We start from the raw sequence: 19,742 nt of genomic DNA on the forward strand, positions 1-19,742 counted from the left end.
TACAAAAATACTAATTCAAAGGGATACATGCACCCGTGTTTATAGCAGTATTATCAACAATAGCCGAATTATGGAAAGAGCCTAAATGTGCATCAGCTGATGAATGGGTAAAGAATATACATACATACAATGTATACATACAATGGAATACATATAATGGAATATTCCTCAGCCATAAAAAAGAATAAAATCTTGCCGTTTGTGACGATATGGATGGAGTGTATTAGGCTAAGCGAAATAAGTCAGAAAAAGACAACATATGATCTCATTCATATGTAGAATTTAAGAAACAAAACAAATGAACATACAGGGAAAAAAAAGAGAAAGAGGGAGACAAACCATAAAACAGACTCTTAACTATAGAGGACAAACAAGGTTGATGCAGGGGTGGGTGGGGGATGGACTAGAAAGGTGATGGGTATTAAGGAGGGCACTTTTGATGAGCACTGGGTGATGATCACTAAATTCTACTACTGAAACTAATATCACCTGTATGTTAACTAAGTGGAATTTAAATACAAACTTGAAACAAACAAATTAAAATTAAATCATTGCTTTCCTTACAATGATGTTACTTTGAGCAGAAGCCTTTTAGGTTTACATAGACCTGTAAAGAACGCTAGCTTTGGAACAAGATTTGCCTTGATATTTTTCTACCACTAGCTGTAGACTTCGCAAATTAGTATAACAACATTACATTTCATTTAAAATCTTTTTCAATTATAAATTTTTCAAATTCTTTTTCTTTTTTTGGTAATTTTTTTGTCGTAGATTTTTCAGTCATCTTTTTGGAATCTATTTAAAAATAACATTTATTGGGCGCCTGGGTGGCTCAGTTGGTTAAGCGACTGCCTTCGGCTCAGGTCATGATCCTGGAGTCCCTGGATCGAGTCCCGCATCGGGCTCCCTGCTCGGCAGGGAGTCTGCTTCTCCCTCTGACCCTCCCCCCTCTCATGTGCTCTCTCTCATTCTCTCTCTCTCAAATAAATAAATAAAATCTAAAAAAATAAAATAAATAAAAATAAAAATAACATTTATTTTTTTCTGATTTTTATGTGTAAAATACAAATCTAGCTTTTTTCTTGGAAGATTTATAAATTATAGAATGATATAATGCAAGAGAAAATAAGTCAGAATTTTACCATCTAGAATTTAAAAAAGTTAGTATTTTGGTTTATGTATTTCCAGATTTGTATATAGATACAGTTTTAAAACACAGGTGCTATGCAGAGTGTTTTATAACCGTGTTTTCAAATAATATATTGTAAGTATTTTCTAGGTCATTAGGTGCATTTTAAAATATGACTTTAAAATTTCATGGCATTTTCTGGTATGCCTGTATCAAAGTTATTTTATTTACTCCCTATTCCTTATCATTTAGATTGCTTGCTAATTTTGCTTTTAAAATTAGTGCTAAAATAAACATCTTTATATATTCATCTTTTCCCACTTGTCTAATGTGTTTTTCTATAAGACAAATCTGGAAAAGTGTCAATCTGAAATAAAGACTTACATCCTGAAAAGGCACATTCAGCATATGGCCATGTTGTTTCCCCAGAAAGACTACTAATTTATACTGTCACCAGCAGATTTATTTTTAATTTTTTTATTTGAATATAGTTGACACACAATGTTACATTATTTTCAGGTGTACAACATAGCGATTCAACTTCTTTATACATAATACTGTGCTCACCACGAATAGAACTACCATCTGCCACCATACAATGCTATTGTGATTTCATTGACTGTATTCCCTGTGCTATGCCTTTTTGTCCTTACTTATTCATTCAATAACTAAAAGCCTGTATCTCCCACTCCCCTTCACCCATTTAGCCCATCTCCCTCATTCCTCTCCCCTCTGGTAGCCATCAGTTTGTTTTCTGTATTTACAGGTCTGATTCTGCTTTTTGTTTGTATATTTATTTGTTTTATTTTTTAGATGCCACATATGAGTGAAATCATATAGTATTTGTGTTTTTCAGTTTGACTTACTTCACTTAGCATAATACTCTCTAAGTCCATCCTTGTTGTTGCAAATGGCGAGATCTCATCTTTTTTATGGATGCATAATATTCCTGTGAGTGAGTGAGTGAGTGAGTGTGTGTGTGTGTGTGTGTGTGTACCACATCTTCCTTATCCATTTGTCTATCGATGGTCATTTAGGTTGCTTCCATATCTTGGCTATTGTAAATAATGCTGCAGTAAACATAGGTGTGCATATATCTTTTCAAATTAGTGTTTTCATTTTCTTTAGGTAAATACCCAGTAGTGGAATTACTGGATCCTGTGGCATTTCTATTTTTAATTTTTTGAGAAACTTCCATATTGTTTTCCACAGTAGCTGTGCCAGTCTACATTCCCACCAACAGTACATGAGGATATCTTTTCCTTCACATCCTTGTTAACACTTGTTATTTCTTATCTTTTTTATTTTAGCCATTTTGAATAGGTGTAAGGTGATATCTCATTGTGGGTTTTGATTTGCATTTCCCTGATATTGAGTGATGTTGAACATCATTTTATGTGTCTATTGGCCATTTGTATGTCTTCTTTAAAAAAAAGTCTATTCAGTTCATTTGCTCATTTTTTAATAAATTTTTTTTTTTTTTTGCTTTTTTGGTGTTGAGTTGTAGAAGTTCTTTACATATTTTGGATATTAACCCTTTATCTGATATGTCATTTGCAAATACCATTTTCCATTTAGTAGGTTGCCTTTTAATTTTTTTGATGATTTCCTTCACGGTGCAAAAATCTTCCTAGTTTAATGTAGTCCCAACAGCTAATTTTTGCTTTTGTTTCCCTTGCCTTAGGAGACATATCTAGAAAAATATTGCTATGGCTGATGTCAGAGGAATTACTGCCTGTCTTCTCAGATTCTTATGGTTTCAGGTCTCACATTTAGGTCTTTAATCCATTTTGAGTTTAAGTATGGTGTTACCAACAAATTAAGTACCAGTCTGCACTCACTCACACCTACACTGGCATAAACATATTTTAAAAAAATCTTTGCCAATTTTTAACTGAATAATTGAGCAGCATTGCTACTTTAATTATACTTCTTTGATTCCTATTGAAGTATAGTATAACTAACATGAGACTTAATTATGTCTTCTTCACTATTGCAAAAGTAGACTCATTCTATTTGGTATTTTGGTTGGTGTAAATTTTGAAGTATGTACTGGTACAGGAGAAAGGAAAAGGTGACTTTCACAAGAAAGTAACAAGTTGCATTAAATTATGGGTAGAATTGATGAATCTGGAGGGAATGTAGTAAGTGTGATAGCTGGTGTCCTCAGGAACATGAATAAATGTGATGGATGTCCTGAATGGATAAATAAATATTGGAAAACATGAGGAATTTGCCATCTGAGAAAGAGGAAATTATTTTTTGTTTTTAGAGAAAAAGCACTTTTAAATTGGAATGATCACCTCATGTGACATCTCAGTAAAGTAGAGGTGAAAGAGTCTTACAAAAGCAAAGATGTGGATCTGAGGAAAGTAAAAGTTTCACTAGACTTTCAGGTTGAGAAGTTCAAAAGCAAGTACTTCCACAGTGCTACAGAAATTCTACAACAGTAAATTTTGCAACAGTAAAATATGACAGAAAGCGGGTTGATAGTGGGGAACACAAAGAAAGTACAATGATAATCCTTAAGTTATTTAATGTGGTTGTTTTTATAGATCTGACAAGGACTTGATGAAAGCTGTGAATCCTTTTTTCAGATAAGTGCATGTTCATAATATTTTACAAAGAGTTTTAGCTAGTGAGATATTCTCCTACACTGAATTAAGGATCTTTACTTATTAAGGGGATATTTTTTAAAGGCCATTACTGATTAAGGGGATATATAAGACTTTCTCCCTGTAATCTGTTCCCAACCTGGGGCTGCTGTCTATCTAGATGGAAAAAATGGAATCTTCGGAAACATGATAATGTCACCACTGTGCTGTGTAGGTTTAAATATTTTTAAAAAGTGAGAATAAATGGAAAGGCATAGAGACTCATTTACTTTCTTTGGTTATTACTTTGCTCTGCTTCTGCTGCTCAGACTCCTTTTTGGGTGAGCCTTCTTTCTCTTCCTTCATATCTAAACTTCTAATGTATGTAGGTATGTTCCTTTACTGTAATTACCCTTGAAGGTTAAGCATGAACTAGGTAGGACCCTGTGAAAATGAGAGATGGAATAGTTTTTTTGAGGGTGGCTTCTACCTCAGAGCTAAAACTAAAAGTCCAAAAGTGGGTTGTTTCATTTCATCCATGATCCCACCCATGTATCTATAACAGGAATACAAGCAGGCATACTGCAACGAGTAAAGGGAATACATGTGACTCATATATACTTACTTTAGTTTGCGAAGATTGCACTGAGAATTGGTAAAGAACATGACTCATAATGGGAATTCCATTCGTTATAAATCCCTTCTCTTCATAAAGAATTGAAAGGAAATTAACTCATCATAGTATTTACTGAAAATGTTTGTGTCTTCTCTAAGGTCATGTCTATCTGACTGAAAAAGAGCAGACTACATCATTTTCTGCTATTCTAATGCCAATGTTAATGTCAGTGTGGAGTTTTCATGGTTGATTTGATCATTTCCTTGGAGATGGGCCATTCTTATAAAATGATAACAGACAAGTGGAAGCAATTGTAGTTTATTGACAAGGTTTATTATCTTCTCAGAAATAATTTGAAAAGACAGACATGTGAATTTCACTTAGGAGAAAACTGACTTTGGTTATAAAATTTCTTATGATCTTTGAATCACCTGCCAGAAACATTTGTATCATTAAGAACATAGTTTAGGTATAATGTGATTAAGGTGTTACATATATTGTAGAAATCCAGGTAAAAATGGAAATATTTGAAATAATAAAAGTAACAAAAAGAAAACAAACATATGAAATGATAATCTCAAAAAAGTTATAACAGATAATTTTGACTATTTAGGCACTCTTTTGTCTCTAGATGTTTAGTGCTGAATTGTGTGAGGATTGTATTTTGACAGAAACTAACACAACCAGATGAAATTCCATTGAAAATTCAAATGCAGGTAAAGTCACCTGTCTCAAGCCATTATGCAGAGATGAATATGACAATAGAAAAAAAGGTAGTACAGAAAAATTGATGGAATGACTGAAACTTGTGGTGTGTCTATAGAAAGGGTATCTGGGGATGATCCAACAAGAAGATAAAACAACTTTATATATTTATGCACCCAATATGAGAGAACCCAAATACATAAAACAGTTAATAGCGAGAAACTCATCAATAGTTTAGGAGCTCATCAATAGTAATACAATAATAGTAGGGAACTTGAACACACCACTTACTTCAATGGAGAGATCATCTAAACAGAAAATCAAAATCAACAAGGAAACTGGCTTTGAATGACACACTGGACCAGGTGGATTTGACAGATATATTCAGAACATTCTATCCTTAAAACAGCAGAATACATGTTCTTTTCAAGTGCACCCAGAACATTCTCCAGAATAGATCACATATTAGGCCACAAAACAAGTTTCAACAAATTAAAAAAACTGAAGTCATACCATACATCTTTTCTGACCACAACACTATGAAACTAGAAATCAACCACAAGAAAAAATCTAGAAAGAGTACAAATATACGGAGGTTAAATAAAATGTTACTAAACAATGAATGGGTCAACCAAAAAACTGAAGAAATAAAAAATTACATGAAGAAAAATGAAAATGAAACACAATGGTCCAGAATCTTTGGGATGCAGCAAAAGAGGTTCTAAGAGGGAAATGTATGGTAATACAGGCCTACCTTATTTTTGATTTCTTCTTTGATATTTACAATTGTTATATCTTCTTGTTGGATTGTCCCCTTTATTAATATATTGTATCCTTCTTTGTCTCTTGTTACAGTCTTTGTTTTAAAGTCTATTTTGTCCAATATAAGTATTACTACCCTGCTTTCTTTTGACATCCATTTGCATGATAAATGTTTCTCTATCCCCTCACTTTTGATCTGCATGTGTCTTTATGTCTGAAATGAATCTCTTATGGGCAGCATGTGGATGGGTCTTTTTTTTTTTTTTTTAATTCATGCTGTCATCCTATGTCTTTTGATTGGAGCATTTAGTCGATTTATATCTAAAGTAATTATTGGTGGATATGTATTTACTGCCATTTTATTACTTATTTTGTGGCTGTTTTTGTAGTTTTACTCTGATTCTTTCTTCTCTTGCCCTCTTTCATAATTCACTGGCTTTCTTTAGTGGTATATTTGGATTCCTTTCTCTATTCTTTGCATATCTATTACTGGTTTTTGATTTATGGTTACCACTAGGTTTGTATATAACATCTCTGCATATAGCAGTCTGTATTAAGTTGATGGTCACTTAAGTTTAAACCCATTCTTTACTCCTCTCCCCTCCATGTCTTAGGTAAATGGTATCATATTTTACATCCTTTTATTTTGTGAACCCTTGACTGATTTTTACAGATATACTTATTTTTACTGCTTTTGTGTTTCTTGCTTTTCATACTCTTAGGATCTTTTCTTTCCACTCAAAGAGTCCCCTTTAACATTTCTTAGTGGTCACAAACTCCTTTAGCCTTTGTCTGAGAAACTCTCTCTTCTATTCTGAATGATCCCTTACTGGATAGAGTATTCTTGCCCAGAATTTCCCTATTCAGCACTTTGAATATATCATTCCACTCCTTTCTGGCCTGCAAAGTTTCTGCTGAAACACCTGCTGATTGCCTTGTGGGGTTTTCCTCTTATATAACTGTCTTATTTTTTCTTGCTTCTTTTAATTTTTTTTGTTATTTCATTTTTATTTTTATTCTAGTATAGTTAACATACAGCTGCTTTTAATTTTTTTTTAATTGTCTCTTTATCACTACTTTTTGCCATTTTACTTACTATGTGTCTTGGTGTGGACCTCCTTGGGTTGATTTTGTTGAGGAATCTCTGTGCCTCCTGGCTCTGGATATGTTTCCTTCCCCAGATTCGGGAGGTTTTCAGCTATTATTCAAATGAATTTTCTGCCCCCTTTTCTCTCTCTTCTCCTTCTGGGATCTTTATAATGAAAATGTCATTACACTTGATGGGATTGCTGAGTCCCCTGAGTCTGTTCTCATTTTCCATATTTTTTTTTCTCTCACCTGCTTAGCCTGATTACTTTCCATTACTCTGTCTTCTGGGTCACTAATTTATTCCTTTGCTTCCTCTAGCTGCTATTTATTCCATCTAATGTATTTTTACTTTCATTTATTGTATTTTTCATCTCTGATTGGTTCTTTTTTAATCTTTTTGTTATGTTATGGGTCTCACTGATGTTCTCCACTCTTTTTTCAAGTCCAGCAAGTATCTCCATGATTATTACTTTAAATTCTCTATCGGGCATGTTGTTTATACCTGTTTCACTTAGATCTCTGTCTGTGGCTTTATCCTGTTATTTCATTTGAGACAAATTACTCTGCCTTCTCATTTTGTCTAAGTCTCTGTGCATCTTCTCCGTGTCTGGAAAGTCACCGATGTCTCCTACTCTTGAAGGTAATGGCTTTATGAAGAATGGGTCCTGCAGTGCCCTGCAGTGCAGTGTGCCCTGTTCCCCAGAATGTGGTATGTCACGGGGTGTCTCCTATGTGTCTTACGTGAACCTTTCTGTTTTATCCTGGCCACTTTTTCCTTCAGTTCAGACCTCTGTAGAAGTTCTCTTTACCCACTGTGGGCAGTGTTTGGTCCTTGGCCAAGGCGGGTTGTGCAGTTTTAACAATGTGTGAGCCAGTATGCTTGCGAAATGAGATGTGCCATAGCCACTGCTAGGACCTGGGCCCTGTAGGCAGGATGTGCGGTTTTAACAAGGTGCACTCATCCTTCTGCAGGGCCCACCACCACTGCTGTCAGGACTGAGGCCTTGCAAAACACACAGGTAGGGAAACACAGTGTTGGCAAGGTTTGTGCCAGTCGTCTGGGTGAGGGGACCCACAGAGCTGGGACTGAGGCAAGCATGACTGCAAAGGGCAGATCCACCAAAGTGCAGTGGGTGGAGCTTGGTGTAAGCAAGTTAGATGGCAGGTTGGCGCTGTGCTGGTTCCCTCAGGTGGCTATGTGTTTGTGCTGGGGGGAAGGGGAGAGAAATGGCACCTGCCAGCTCCTTTGTTTCTGGAGGAGTCTCTCTCTGGGACATACTTTGGAATGAACAGACTACTCTCCCTCACCTATGTCCCAGGTATTTTTCAAACTGCTGTTTCTACACTGTATTTCCTAGGGCTGTTTTCTGTGCTATCTGTTTAAGGGTGGGACTTGGCTTCCTATTGCTGTCTGGGTTCTCCCAGAACAGAGCCCACTGATTTGTAAAATTCCAGGCTTCAAGTCCCTCTGGTTGTAAGAACTCAGGAAATTTGGCCCCTCTCACTTTCAATGCCAAATGCTATGTGGATTTGTGTCCCCCTTGTGGGCTCCAGTGTGATAGTATGTCTCTTGCCTTTCTCCATACTTGCGGCTCCCTCCCTACTCCACACTCCGTGGATGGCCATAGGCCCTTTACTCCCCACCACATCTCTGCTCTTCCTACCCTCTTGGATGTGGCCTCTTCTCTACCTTTAGTTATAGAGTTTGTTCTGTCAATCTTTGGGTCATTTTCTGGGTTATTTATGCTGATGTGTTATCTAGTTGATTGCATGGAATGAAGTGAGCTTAGGTTTCTCTTACTTTGCCATCTTCCCAGCCTCTAACTCAAGAGTACACTTATCTTGATGAGCAATGAATAATATACGGAACTACTGAATCATTATATTAAAAGAAAAGAGGGTTGCCTGGCTAGCTCAGTCAGTAGAGTATGTGACTCTTAATCTTGGGGTTGTGAGTTCAAGCCCCACATTGTACGTAGAGATTAAAAAAAAATTTGAAAACCCAAATGATATCTGCATTGATGTAATACCATAGGAAGAGTGATTAGTTTTTTTACTACAATGATTTTGTGTCTTAATTATGCTTAACTTATAACTGAAAACATATATTATTTTAAAAAAAATCACTTATAATCCCCACCCCACATGGATTCATCCAGTATTCTCAACATAACAATTTGGAGGTAATAATTTAATTATAAGTCATTTATATAATGTTTTTGGAATTTCTGAGGACTTCAAAGACTAATTAAAATAAAATTTTAAAACAATAGAATATAGGGATTGTGGCACTGACACAAACATAGGAAAATAAAGAAGGGAGCTATAAATTTAAGATAGATGTAAGGCCTCTACATTCTTTTGCTTGCTTTTAAGTTTCAATGAAACTAAACATTTTAACTCAGTAGCTTAATTAACAATCAAAGCAAGTATATTTGCCCCATGAGAAACATATGCTATAGAGACTGAAGGATGCTAAGGCAGGCCCAATATTGGGAGATGCAGGACTCCTCTGATGGGCAGCTTTGGCTTGAGAATGTGCCAACAACTTTGCCAAACTTTCTTAAAACCCTCATGCTGTCTACTACCCTTGTACCCAGCTTTTCTTTCTTTCCTTTTCCCTTGCAAGGGGCTTCTTTTTGAGTTTCCCTCACAGATGTTTCCCCTAATAAATTTTTGCACAGCTAATTCTATCTTAGTACCATGTGCTTCTCAGAGTATCCAGATAACACAAGTGGTTTCAGGAGTTATCCAACAAAACAAGCAATAAGACAGGGACTTAGGACTTGCTTACTCATTGCTTGGTGAGTGAAGAGGACATTGTTCTGTTTGGCAGATGGGGCAACAGTACTCCTTTGTACAATCAGTGTTAACTGCTCAGGATTACACTGATGGTGAATTTCATTGGTGGTGACAGGAAAATGTCTGGGTGGAGGTCAATGCTGTGGCAGGATTTAAGGATTCAGGCATTTGGAAGTTTTGGGTTAACAGTGCCTACAAAGGTAGTGGAATTGGCTGGTTACTTCCAAGTTGTATTGATGCCCTCCAGAGGGCTAATGAGGGACTATAGGCTGTCAGCAAGCTTTGGTATCTTATGAAGAGGTCCTTATCTCTTGTAGTGAAAGCACAGACAGTGCTGTGCGGCAGGCTGAGAATCTACTAGAGTTGCAAACTCCAGAGATAGTTGAGGGATCACCCAAGGCTCTGCTTTGTTATGCCAAGGCCAAGGTGCTGGTTGGAAAACACAGGGGCCTTGAAACATGAGATGGGACTATCTTGACGGAGGACCCTGAGGATGTGTCTGCATTTGCTTATGAACATTTTGGGATTCAGAGGTAGACTGCCTTTCCTGAGAAAGAGCTATCATTTGTACTGTAGGCCTTGTGGTGGGCTGTGGGTTAAGTGGCACAGTACTGCTCTCCTCCACCAGCAGCTGTGTGGTCAAGTGGTGGCTGGCAGCAGGCACTGTGTTCTCCCTGCTGGCCCTGCTGGTTCTGGTTAAGCAGGTGATGAGCTCAGCCCTGCAGGACATGAACCGCATATGCCAGCCCCGCTATGTGGCCCTAATATGCAGTGGTGGAGGTGCCAGTGCCCTCAGGGTGCTGCTCAGTGGTCCTGTGCTGCTGGTCACTGGCCTAATGCTGGGTTGGCTGGTCACTGCCCATGCTCAGCCATTGGCTGCCATGCTGTTTATGGGCATAGCGTGGCTGCCTCAGGTTTGCTCTTGCTGCTGGGTTTGCTGCTGTACCAGGGGGGTGTGACTGGACACTGCCTTCCCATCCATGCAGCCATTCCCTCTACCCACAGTGACCATGGTGGCAATGGCAGAGTCTTCAGCATTTCAAGATGGTTGTCTGCTCATTAGTGTCATGAGACCACATCTAGCATCGCCATCCTCATCTGACCCAGCGAGAGCCTCTTTCCTATCACCTGCCTCAATGTCCACATAACTGTGCCCAGGCATGAATGAATGTATGTGTGTGTGTGTGTATGTGTGTATGTGAATGTGTGTGCACGTATGCTCATGCATGGGCATGAAGGGAATAGTGAGTATGAGTGTGTACACATTCCCAGAACTGTATAGCCCTTCTGTGGGATTCAGTGATGTGTGACTAAGAGCCTATGTGTACCCACACAACCACACCATGGGAAGGGAAATGTGTGTCTCCTTGGAACTTTGTTTTTGTGTCCACATAACTGTCAGAGTCTGCCTGTTTATATCTGGGGTCTCTAGGCCAAGGAGTATCTAGGATATTTGAAGATTCTTGCCAGGACCCCTGAAGTCTAAACCAACTCTGTAATACCTGTTAGGGATTTCCACAAGAGTGACTCTTGGCCATCCCAGAGACTGCACCAGTAACCCTTCACTGAAGAGGATAACTGGTAGCAAAGTGGAGAGAACATGGGCTCTGGAATGTGACAGATTTGGATTAGGATTCTCCCTCTGTTACTTACCAGCTGGGGAACTTGGGCAAGTGATTTAAGCTCTCTGAGCCTCAGTTTCTTGAAGGTCATGGTTGTCGTCATAGTCATGCCATTTGATTGGTGAGGGTGCAGTGACACCCAGTACGGAAGGACTGGCACATGGCAGACGTGCAGTAAAAATGGTGGCTGCTGAAACAAAATAAAACTAACAGAAAAACTCTTCTCCCAAGGAAACAGGTGATTCCCTCAGGAGCTGCCCTCTTCTTCACTTCTGGCTGCAGGCTGGTAGGTCTCAGAATAGCATATCAGGCCTGATAAAGAAGGAAATAGACTTTATACACTGAATGAGTTCAAATAATTAGCTAGTATGTGTTGGTTTAAGCCAGAAGAATACCCTTGTGATGGGACTTTGGAGGTGCTTCATCAAAGAGGCCAGAATAAGCAAGTACTCTTGATGTAGGGCCATTGATTTTCTTGAGACAAGGCATATCCTAGCAAAGACCCTAGGAGATGGGACAAACTTCCTGCTGGGGTGACTCTTGGGGGACTTAAAAAAGTGATGGCTGGCACTAAGTGAAGCAGAAATTCCTGGGGTGCCATATCAAATGTTAAAGGCAGGAACAAAGAAGCTGAGGGAAGCAGGCATGCTAGAGTGGATGTATTATGTGAGGCCAGAGGATCTGGCAGACAATTATGTTCCACAGGAAGACCCAGAGGTCACATTATTCCCCAAGGCCATCATCAATGTGCTAGTGAGAGATACCAGCATCAGAAATTCAGTGGTGGCCTTCTCTGTAGGCCAGGGCTGATAGTAGGGAAAGCAGATACAGTCTTCAGAAGCCAAGCAGCAGATCCAGATGCCAGGAGGCCACAGTTACCTGAAAGATTGGCAAGGTCAAAGGGGTAGTCAAATGAGCTTGACCTCTGTGCAATTGTGAACATGATTAAGGGAACATGGTGTCTCTGGGAGCAAGAGTGCTGGTCAATAGTTGTAACAAGAATAACAATGCAAGGGCAGGGATGGAAGCTGAGGATGATTGCCTCAATAAAAAGTAACAGTCTGGCTCATTTCCCATATTTGAGCCAATTTTCAGATACAGAACATCCAGGGGATATGACTGCCTGTCATGTGAAAGGAGTGAAACAGTTGACCATGGGATCCACTGGTTATGTCACATATTGCATCATCTAGAACCAGCAAGCCTCACAGAACTCTGGAATAGCCTCTAAAAATTCAGCTCAAGAGCCAGCCTGGAGCAATGCTCTGGAATTATGTGGTGTATGCATTAAATCGGCAACTTCTATGTGATGCTGTGTCCCCACGGGGAAGAATATATACTTCCGAACCATGGAGTAAAAGCAAGTGTATCTGTACATCGCTGCCAATGGCCAGCTAGGGATTTTATCCCTCTATACTCCTGTTGACCTTAAAAAACAAAAGAGCCAGTTATTTTACCAGCAAAATGGGTTTTGTGAATAGCCGAGGAATTGCAATTCAGGACAAGCAAACTATGGTGAACCACAGGCAAGTCTGGAGAACAGAAGAAGGGGCTTGTTTTTATAGGGGAAAGGAGGAAGCTGGGAGGGGCTGTTTCACCGAGTTCTTGTTGGCTGGACTGTAGGTGGGCAAGGAGAAAATCTTCCTTCTTCTTGTTGCGGTATGTAAAGTAAGCTTCTTCCTATTGGGGGGGTGGGAGGTAGGCTTCTTACAGCAAGTGGTAGTGCCTGAGAGTTCCCCCGTCAGAGCTTCCTAACTCCATTTTAAATGAGGCTTTATTTATTTTCACACACCGTACTTAGAGTTTTGCAGAGTTGGAGGTCCTGGTGAACAAAAGGGACATACTCTGGCCAGGGGACATAGAAGACGTTCCACTGAAGTGCATGTTACCCCTGCTGCCTGAGTACTTTGGACCACTTGTACCCAAGACCACCAGGGTAGAAGGGGACCGTGGGTACCATGGTTAAGCCACTCCCCCATCTGTGAGGAAAAGTGGATCTGTGTGATGTGGGAGGCAGCCTGTGGCAGTCATTATGGGACTGTATTTTTCAGAGTTCCAACTGAGGGGAGCATAACTGAGCAATGTTTCCAGCTTCTGCATTTAGAAATCCATTACCACTATGGCACCAAGGCTGCCCATCCCACTCACTTTTCCCCATCAATGCTGGGTGCCCCAGCAGGGCAGGGCATTCCTGGGAGATGGGGAACTCCTCTGATGGGCTGCTTTGGCTCCATCCCTCCCATTGACCATTGACCTTGCCAAACTTTCTTAGAACTGCCTTCTTCCAATCAACCTTCACTGCTCTCCTTCTCCAGAGTCAAATAAACATCTTTGGCGAGGGCTCTCCAAGACCTCCTTGGTTCCCTCCCAATCTTCTCTCATAGGCATTGTGCCTAATAAATCTCTCACCCTGTCTTAATCCTGTGCTAGCATCTCTTTCAAAGAGAAACTGTAGTATGCATCAGCATTGACTGAAAATATGATTCAACTTGTGGCATTTAAGGAAAGTGTATCCTAAATCTAGGCTGCTTTGTAACCTAATAAGGCCATAGGTATTTCTTGCTTCTTGTATATACCAACTAGTTTTCTTTCATTCACTAAGGATAATCTGTACTCTTAATCCACTGAGCAACCTTTCAATTCTTTCTCACTTAATATACACCAGGGAGGATCAGCCAACAAGACAGTGAGAATATGTAGTTTCCCCACAATTACTAGAAAAGCATCTCAACACATGTGCCCTTCTGAAAATAGAATACTTCTTGGACAGGATCTATATTAGAGAGTGAAGTAGGGATATGTAGGAGGTAAAAATAATGAAAGTCAAGACCTCCACTTGCTTCAACTGTCTGATATGTGTACTTTGTTTAGTCTTTTCAATGGCTTTGGATTCTAATAAGGAAGCTCACAAAATGGTTTGCAGAAAGAATATTAGTGAAAGGCTTATCATATACTTCACGCATAAGTCTGTGGATCAGGAAGCACACATTTTACAGTGCTAACCAACTTACTGAATAAATAGATGCCTGTTAATGGATGAATTAGTACATTCGTATTTACATTACTAATATGATCAGCCTAAATATTTTATAGCATCTATTATAGAAGCTTTCAGGCAACTGACGCCTCCAGCATTTCATTGATTGGACATGAAAAGTATCTTTGAAAAATGGGTTTGAGTCAATGCAGGCCATAGAGGTAAAACTGATGAGCTGGTGTGACAGACAAATAAGTAGAGCGAGGTGTCATTAAACGGATCCTTCTGGTACCATGAGTGGGAGAAGCACAGCACTGCATGAGTGGCTTAGCCAATGATGAGAACAGCTGACATCCAAACAGCCTAAATGTTGTTATCACAAAGCAGTTGATAATTTGGAGAAAGGCAAATTTGATGTGTTTGTTTCAGAGTGGAACTCACGTCAGAGGATTCTACAGTGTTCAGTATAATCATGATTTCCAGCTAGGTAGGAGGCAAGTTTCTGGCCTTTGCAGGTTTTTGACATCCTGAGAAAGAAAAAGTTCTCCACTTTCATCCCATTTACCACTTTTCCCACAATTGTATCTCACAGTGGAGGTTAAAGGAAGTTAGTTACAGGGAATTTCTGTTAAATATGGTAATAGATAAAGAATAAAAGGGAAATGATAGCATATGCCAAAATTAAGGAGACAATAATCCTTTTACGGATGTGTTCTGAAGAATCCAAACATTTTTGTGACATTTTAGACAGCAAAAGTCATTTTTATACCGAAGTAATGTAGGGTTTGTGCAAACCTTCATATCAGTTGATAAAGAAAAATATTACTTTCATAGGTTCACACAAGAAGTTCAAGTATTTCATCTCAGCTTCGATTTTTAAGCCATTTTCCTGCAAACTGGCAAATTTCTGCCTACAGCAAACTGATGAAAATTCATGGGTGTTTTCATTCCTCTAGTTAAGGGAGGAATAGTAAAACTTTTGCCTTAGATCAAACTTTTGAATATTTGAGGGGGAGAAAAAAAAACCACATCACTTCTCAAATGTGAATACCCAAAGTGAAATGTGGCCGTTTCTTACATTTTTAGATGCCTGGAAGTTTTCCACAAACTTCTATAACAGTCACTCTGCAGGCTTCTGCTATAAATGTTTCAGGAACTATCTAGGGAAATATTCTATTGAGAGGGAGAGGGAAGGCAGGATTATCTAGCAGATAGAGCGTGGAATTTGGACTTAGACAACCATCTGAGACCTGCACCTGCCTCTTCCATTGCCTTATGGTGCAGCACTGTATAAATGATTCAGACTCTCTTTGCTTATATTTTTCCCTGTGGCAATAGAGGGAAATGGGCTAAGCATTAGCCCCTTCTCAACAACCAGAGAATACCATAAAGGTAAATACGACATTGTCTGTAAAGTGCTATGACCTGTAATCCAGAAAAACAGTGCAGAGATGTGAGGGTACAGAGTTTGTAGAGATTATAGCATCCTCGCATGGAGACCTGTCTAGCCTGCCCCTCACTTTTGTGTTTAGTCGGGGGTCCCTATGACACAGTTGACAGTAAGTTATTGCCAGTTGCTAATTCCTTCAACACACACCTTTCTTTCAGCATCTGGAGCATATTAACATTCCTCTCACAAAGTCAGTGAAGGGAGACAACCCATAACATCCAATCAACTTGCATCTATTGATTGTCTAATATGCAAAATGCATTCTACTAAGTATTAGACCTTTAACGAGAGTCTATTAGAACAATAACAATTTATAAGGTGGAGTTGCTATTCTCAAAATGTTTGTAATCATGATCTAGTTATAAAGGAGGTAATTCTGGAGTGTTAAAAATCAGATAAAAGGGGGGCGCCTGGGTGGCTCAGAAGGTTAAGCGTCTGCCTTCGGCTCAGGTCATGATCCCAGGGTCCTGGGATCGAGTCCCGCATTGGGCTCTCTGCTCCTTGGGAGCCTGCTTCTCCCTCTGCCTCTCTCTTTCTGTCTCTCATGAATAAATAAATAAAATCTTTAAAAAAAATCATATAAAAGGGAGGTGCCTGGGTGGCTCAGTCGTCAAGCGTCTGCCTTCGGCCCAGGTTATGATCCCAGCGTCCTGGGATTGAGTCCCGCATCGGGCTCCCTGCTCAGCCGGAAGCCTGTTTCTCCCTCTCCCATTCCCCCTGCTTGTGTTCCCACTCTCGCTGTCTCTCTCTCTGTCAAATAAATAAAATCTTAAAAAAAAATACAAAAGGGACATAGATGACAATTGATAGAAATAATGGTTCTAAGGAGTTTAGAGGAGGAAAGGTATGAGGGTTCAAGGTGACCCCTTTGCCTATGATTTTAATTCGTAATTAGGAGAAAGAGAATACATGAACATAGAAAGAAGAATGAATACTCAGAAGTATAAAAAATAAAATTATATCTTTGCAGTTATCATGATAAAAAAGTGATTCCTTAATATTGATGGCTGCCATCATATATTTCACTGTTCTCACTGAATTTAAGCAAATTTGTTCTGTCTTATTATTTCTTTCATTTGCTAAGTTTGAGAAATGTTGATGGCTTGTTTGAAACCCAGTTCTGTTAGTTAATGTGAATGTGTCTTATGAAATAAATTCAGAGTCATGTGCTACAACAGGAGGAGAATGGAATGAAGATCGCAGTGATCTCACTGTGACCAATGGGCAATCAATCTCTCAAGGCATCTGTGGGTTCATTTGTAAAATAAAAGAGTTGAGCTAAATTTCATAGGCCAGTTCTAAAATTTTCTGGAAAGAAATGCTGCTTAAAAGTTCTGTATTTCCTTGTGTTGCTAGGGAGCTCATCTTGCTTTTGTATCTGTCTGATCCACAACCATTTTTTGTCATTAAGATCAATATCTCAATTTCATAGACCGTGGAGGCTGCTGGTAGAGGAGGAACACATGGTAATACAGTGCTCTCCAAAAGCTGCTCTAACTGTAATTCTTAGTTTAATCCCATTTAGGCTGGACATTCCTAAGATCTATTAAATTTTAATACCCAACTCCAGAGAGCTTTGTTTGGTCTTGCCTGTAAGTACTAACTTAAATGAACAGGCTGGCTCTTGGTAATAGAACTTGTGTGTCAGCAAGCAAGGCATCTGTAAGACCGAACCCAGCACTCATGCTGGGAGTATATTGCCATGCACTTCTATTTCAAAGCATATTGGCAAAATATTTGTAAATACAATAATGCGTATCACCAAAAGGATTGACAATGTCAAAACATCCAGTCAATTCAGAGAAAATAGTAACCCAATTTTAAATGAAGTATGAGAAATGTCATTTAGGTAAGTGCAAAATCGGAAATTTTATTTATTTTTTTAAACTGGCCTGTTTTAATGTGTCATGTTTACAGCCTATGAAAAAAAACGAAAATTTATTCATCCTGCATGGTATAAATAATGCAAATGATGTTGTATATGGATTAAAAGGTCAGCTTTGTTGAGCATAAAAGAGAAAATCTCTTCTCCAAGAAATTTTCTAGACTTGTAAAAGTATGGTTTTAAATAGCTAACATTATAAACTGTCAATAAATAACTGTGGCCCCAAAAAACACATCTATTTTAACATATTTTGGAATGGGTTCACTTATTCATATGAGGGACTTTAGTGAAAGTGTACGATGTATCATGTTCAGTCTGAGTCAGCACTGTCCAACAGGAGTATAATGCAAGTCACGTGCAATTTTAAATTTTGTAGTTTCCACACTGAGAGAAGTAGAAAGACACAGGTAAATTTCATTTTTTTGGTAAATTTTAACACAATATATGTACAATATTATCATCTCAACATAAAAATTATTGAGCTACTGTAATTTTTTTTAACTAAGACTTCAAAATTCAGTGTGTATGTGGCTTATAGCTCAAGTCATTTTGGACTAGCCACATTTCAAGTTTATGATAACCGTATGTGGCTAGTGACTGGGTCTAGATAGTGGGATGGATACAATAATAAGCAACACAGGCATGACCACTACTTAGAGAGAGTTCATAGTCTAGTATGGAAAACAGACTCTGAACAGTAAATCGAAGTGTAAAATTTTTACTTTTTACAGTGTCTAAAAAGGTTTACATAAAATTAATATTGTTAAAATAGGTATTTAATGCATTTTCACTTTACGTATGTTATAGATAATGTGTTCCCTATATTGGTGAGATCATTCTTGTCATTTTTTAGGAATGCATCTAAATTATCACTCTTTTGTAGTCCATTAATATGATTTTATATTTGTGCTTCCCATTTTTCCTCCATCAGTATTGCACTATAAGTTTGAAGTTAAAGAATCATGAGCCAGGAGCATAATAATACTTTAATATCATTATATATGGTTAAAAAATAGAGTAGCTAGGTACAAAATAAAGATAGGCTATCAGAGAGAATTTTATTAGGACAAAAAAGTCAACATTTTTTTCCATGCCCTTCCTTAGCTTTATAATTTCTGTGATTTCTGCTGACATGTGTTTGCAAAGGCTTTCTACTATTAAGTCTATAGACCTTCTCTAGGTTTATTATATAAGTGGTTTATTCCATATGAAATCTTGCAATTATACCTGATTTATACATGAAAACTGATGTGAATAAAATAATTAGGCATTAAAATAATAAGAGTATAAAACAATTAAAAATATAAAAAGAATAGTTTATACATAACATAAACTCTGTGTTGCTTAAAGATTTGCCTTAATAAATTCCATGTAGCTCAGGCTTAGTTATGGACGGTGCTGAGGATGGTTATATATTTACTGAGATTTGAAGAATGCCAGAAAGCACAGATGAACTAGAAGTGTAATGTTCACGCATTTAACTAAAAATACATCTTTTCCCTTGTTACTTCCTAACTAAAATTGCTATAGAATGTCAGACAGAGAAGATTGTATGGACTGGAAGAGTCAATTCCATGAGAGAAACTTCCCTGAGCTGAAACTTAATGACTGGATAGTGCTGGATTTTTCAGGAAGATGTAGGCAGGTCTTTCTCACTTGGAAAAGCAACATAAATAAAGTAAGAGAGTTGACACTGGCAAGAGCTGTTGATAGAATAAAGCAGATGGCATAAGTTTGAGAAATTACAGTGGAAGTTAAAAAAGGATGAGCAATCTAAGGCTAGTTAATGGAGACTTAGAATCTTAAACTTGATCCAATAGGTGATATGGTACCAATATAGTTTTAAATCAGGGAAGTGGCATAATGAAAATGGCATTTTTGGAAGATTCATCTAGTAGAGGTGACGGGATTGATTTAAAGAGGCTGAAGGAAAATATCAAGAAGGTAGAGTTGAGAGACCAGATCCAATAATAGATTTGGAAGATTTAAAACAGGCCTTCTTAAAATGGGAGACTCATGCTTTTTTGACAGTATAGGAGATGGAACTGGTAAAAAGGGATAGTAAGAGAAGGCTGAGGAAAAGTAGAATAAATGCATGATTAAGTGTATTC

The 19,742-nt window shown here is 38.3% G+C and overlaps 1 pseudogene; it reads left to right on the forward strand.

Moving 5' to 3' along the window:
* Positions 1 to 7,516: 7,516 nt before the first annotated feature.
* LOC110584936 lies at positions 7,517 to 10,799 on the forward strand (annotated as a pseudogene).
* The last annotated feature ends 8,943 nt before the right edge of the window (positions 10,800 to 19,742 follow it).

Source organism: Neomonachus schauinslandi, chromosome 7 (assembly GCF_002201575.2).
Source record: "Neomonachus schauinslandi chromosome 7, ASM220157v2, whole genome shotgun sequence".
Classification (NCBI taxonomy): Eukaryota; Metazoa; Chordata; class Mammalia; order Carnivora; family Phocidae; genus Neomonachus; species Neomonachus schauinslandi.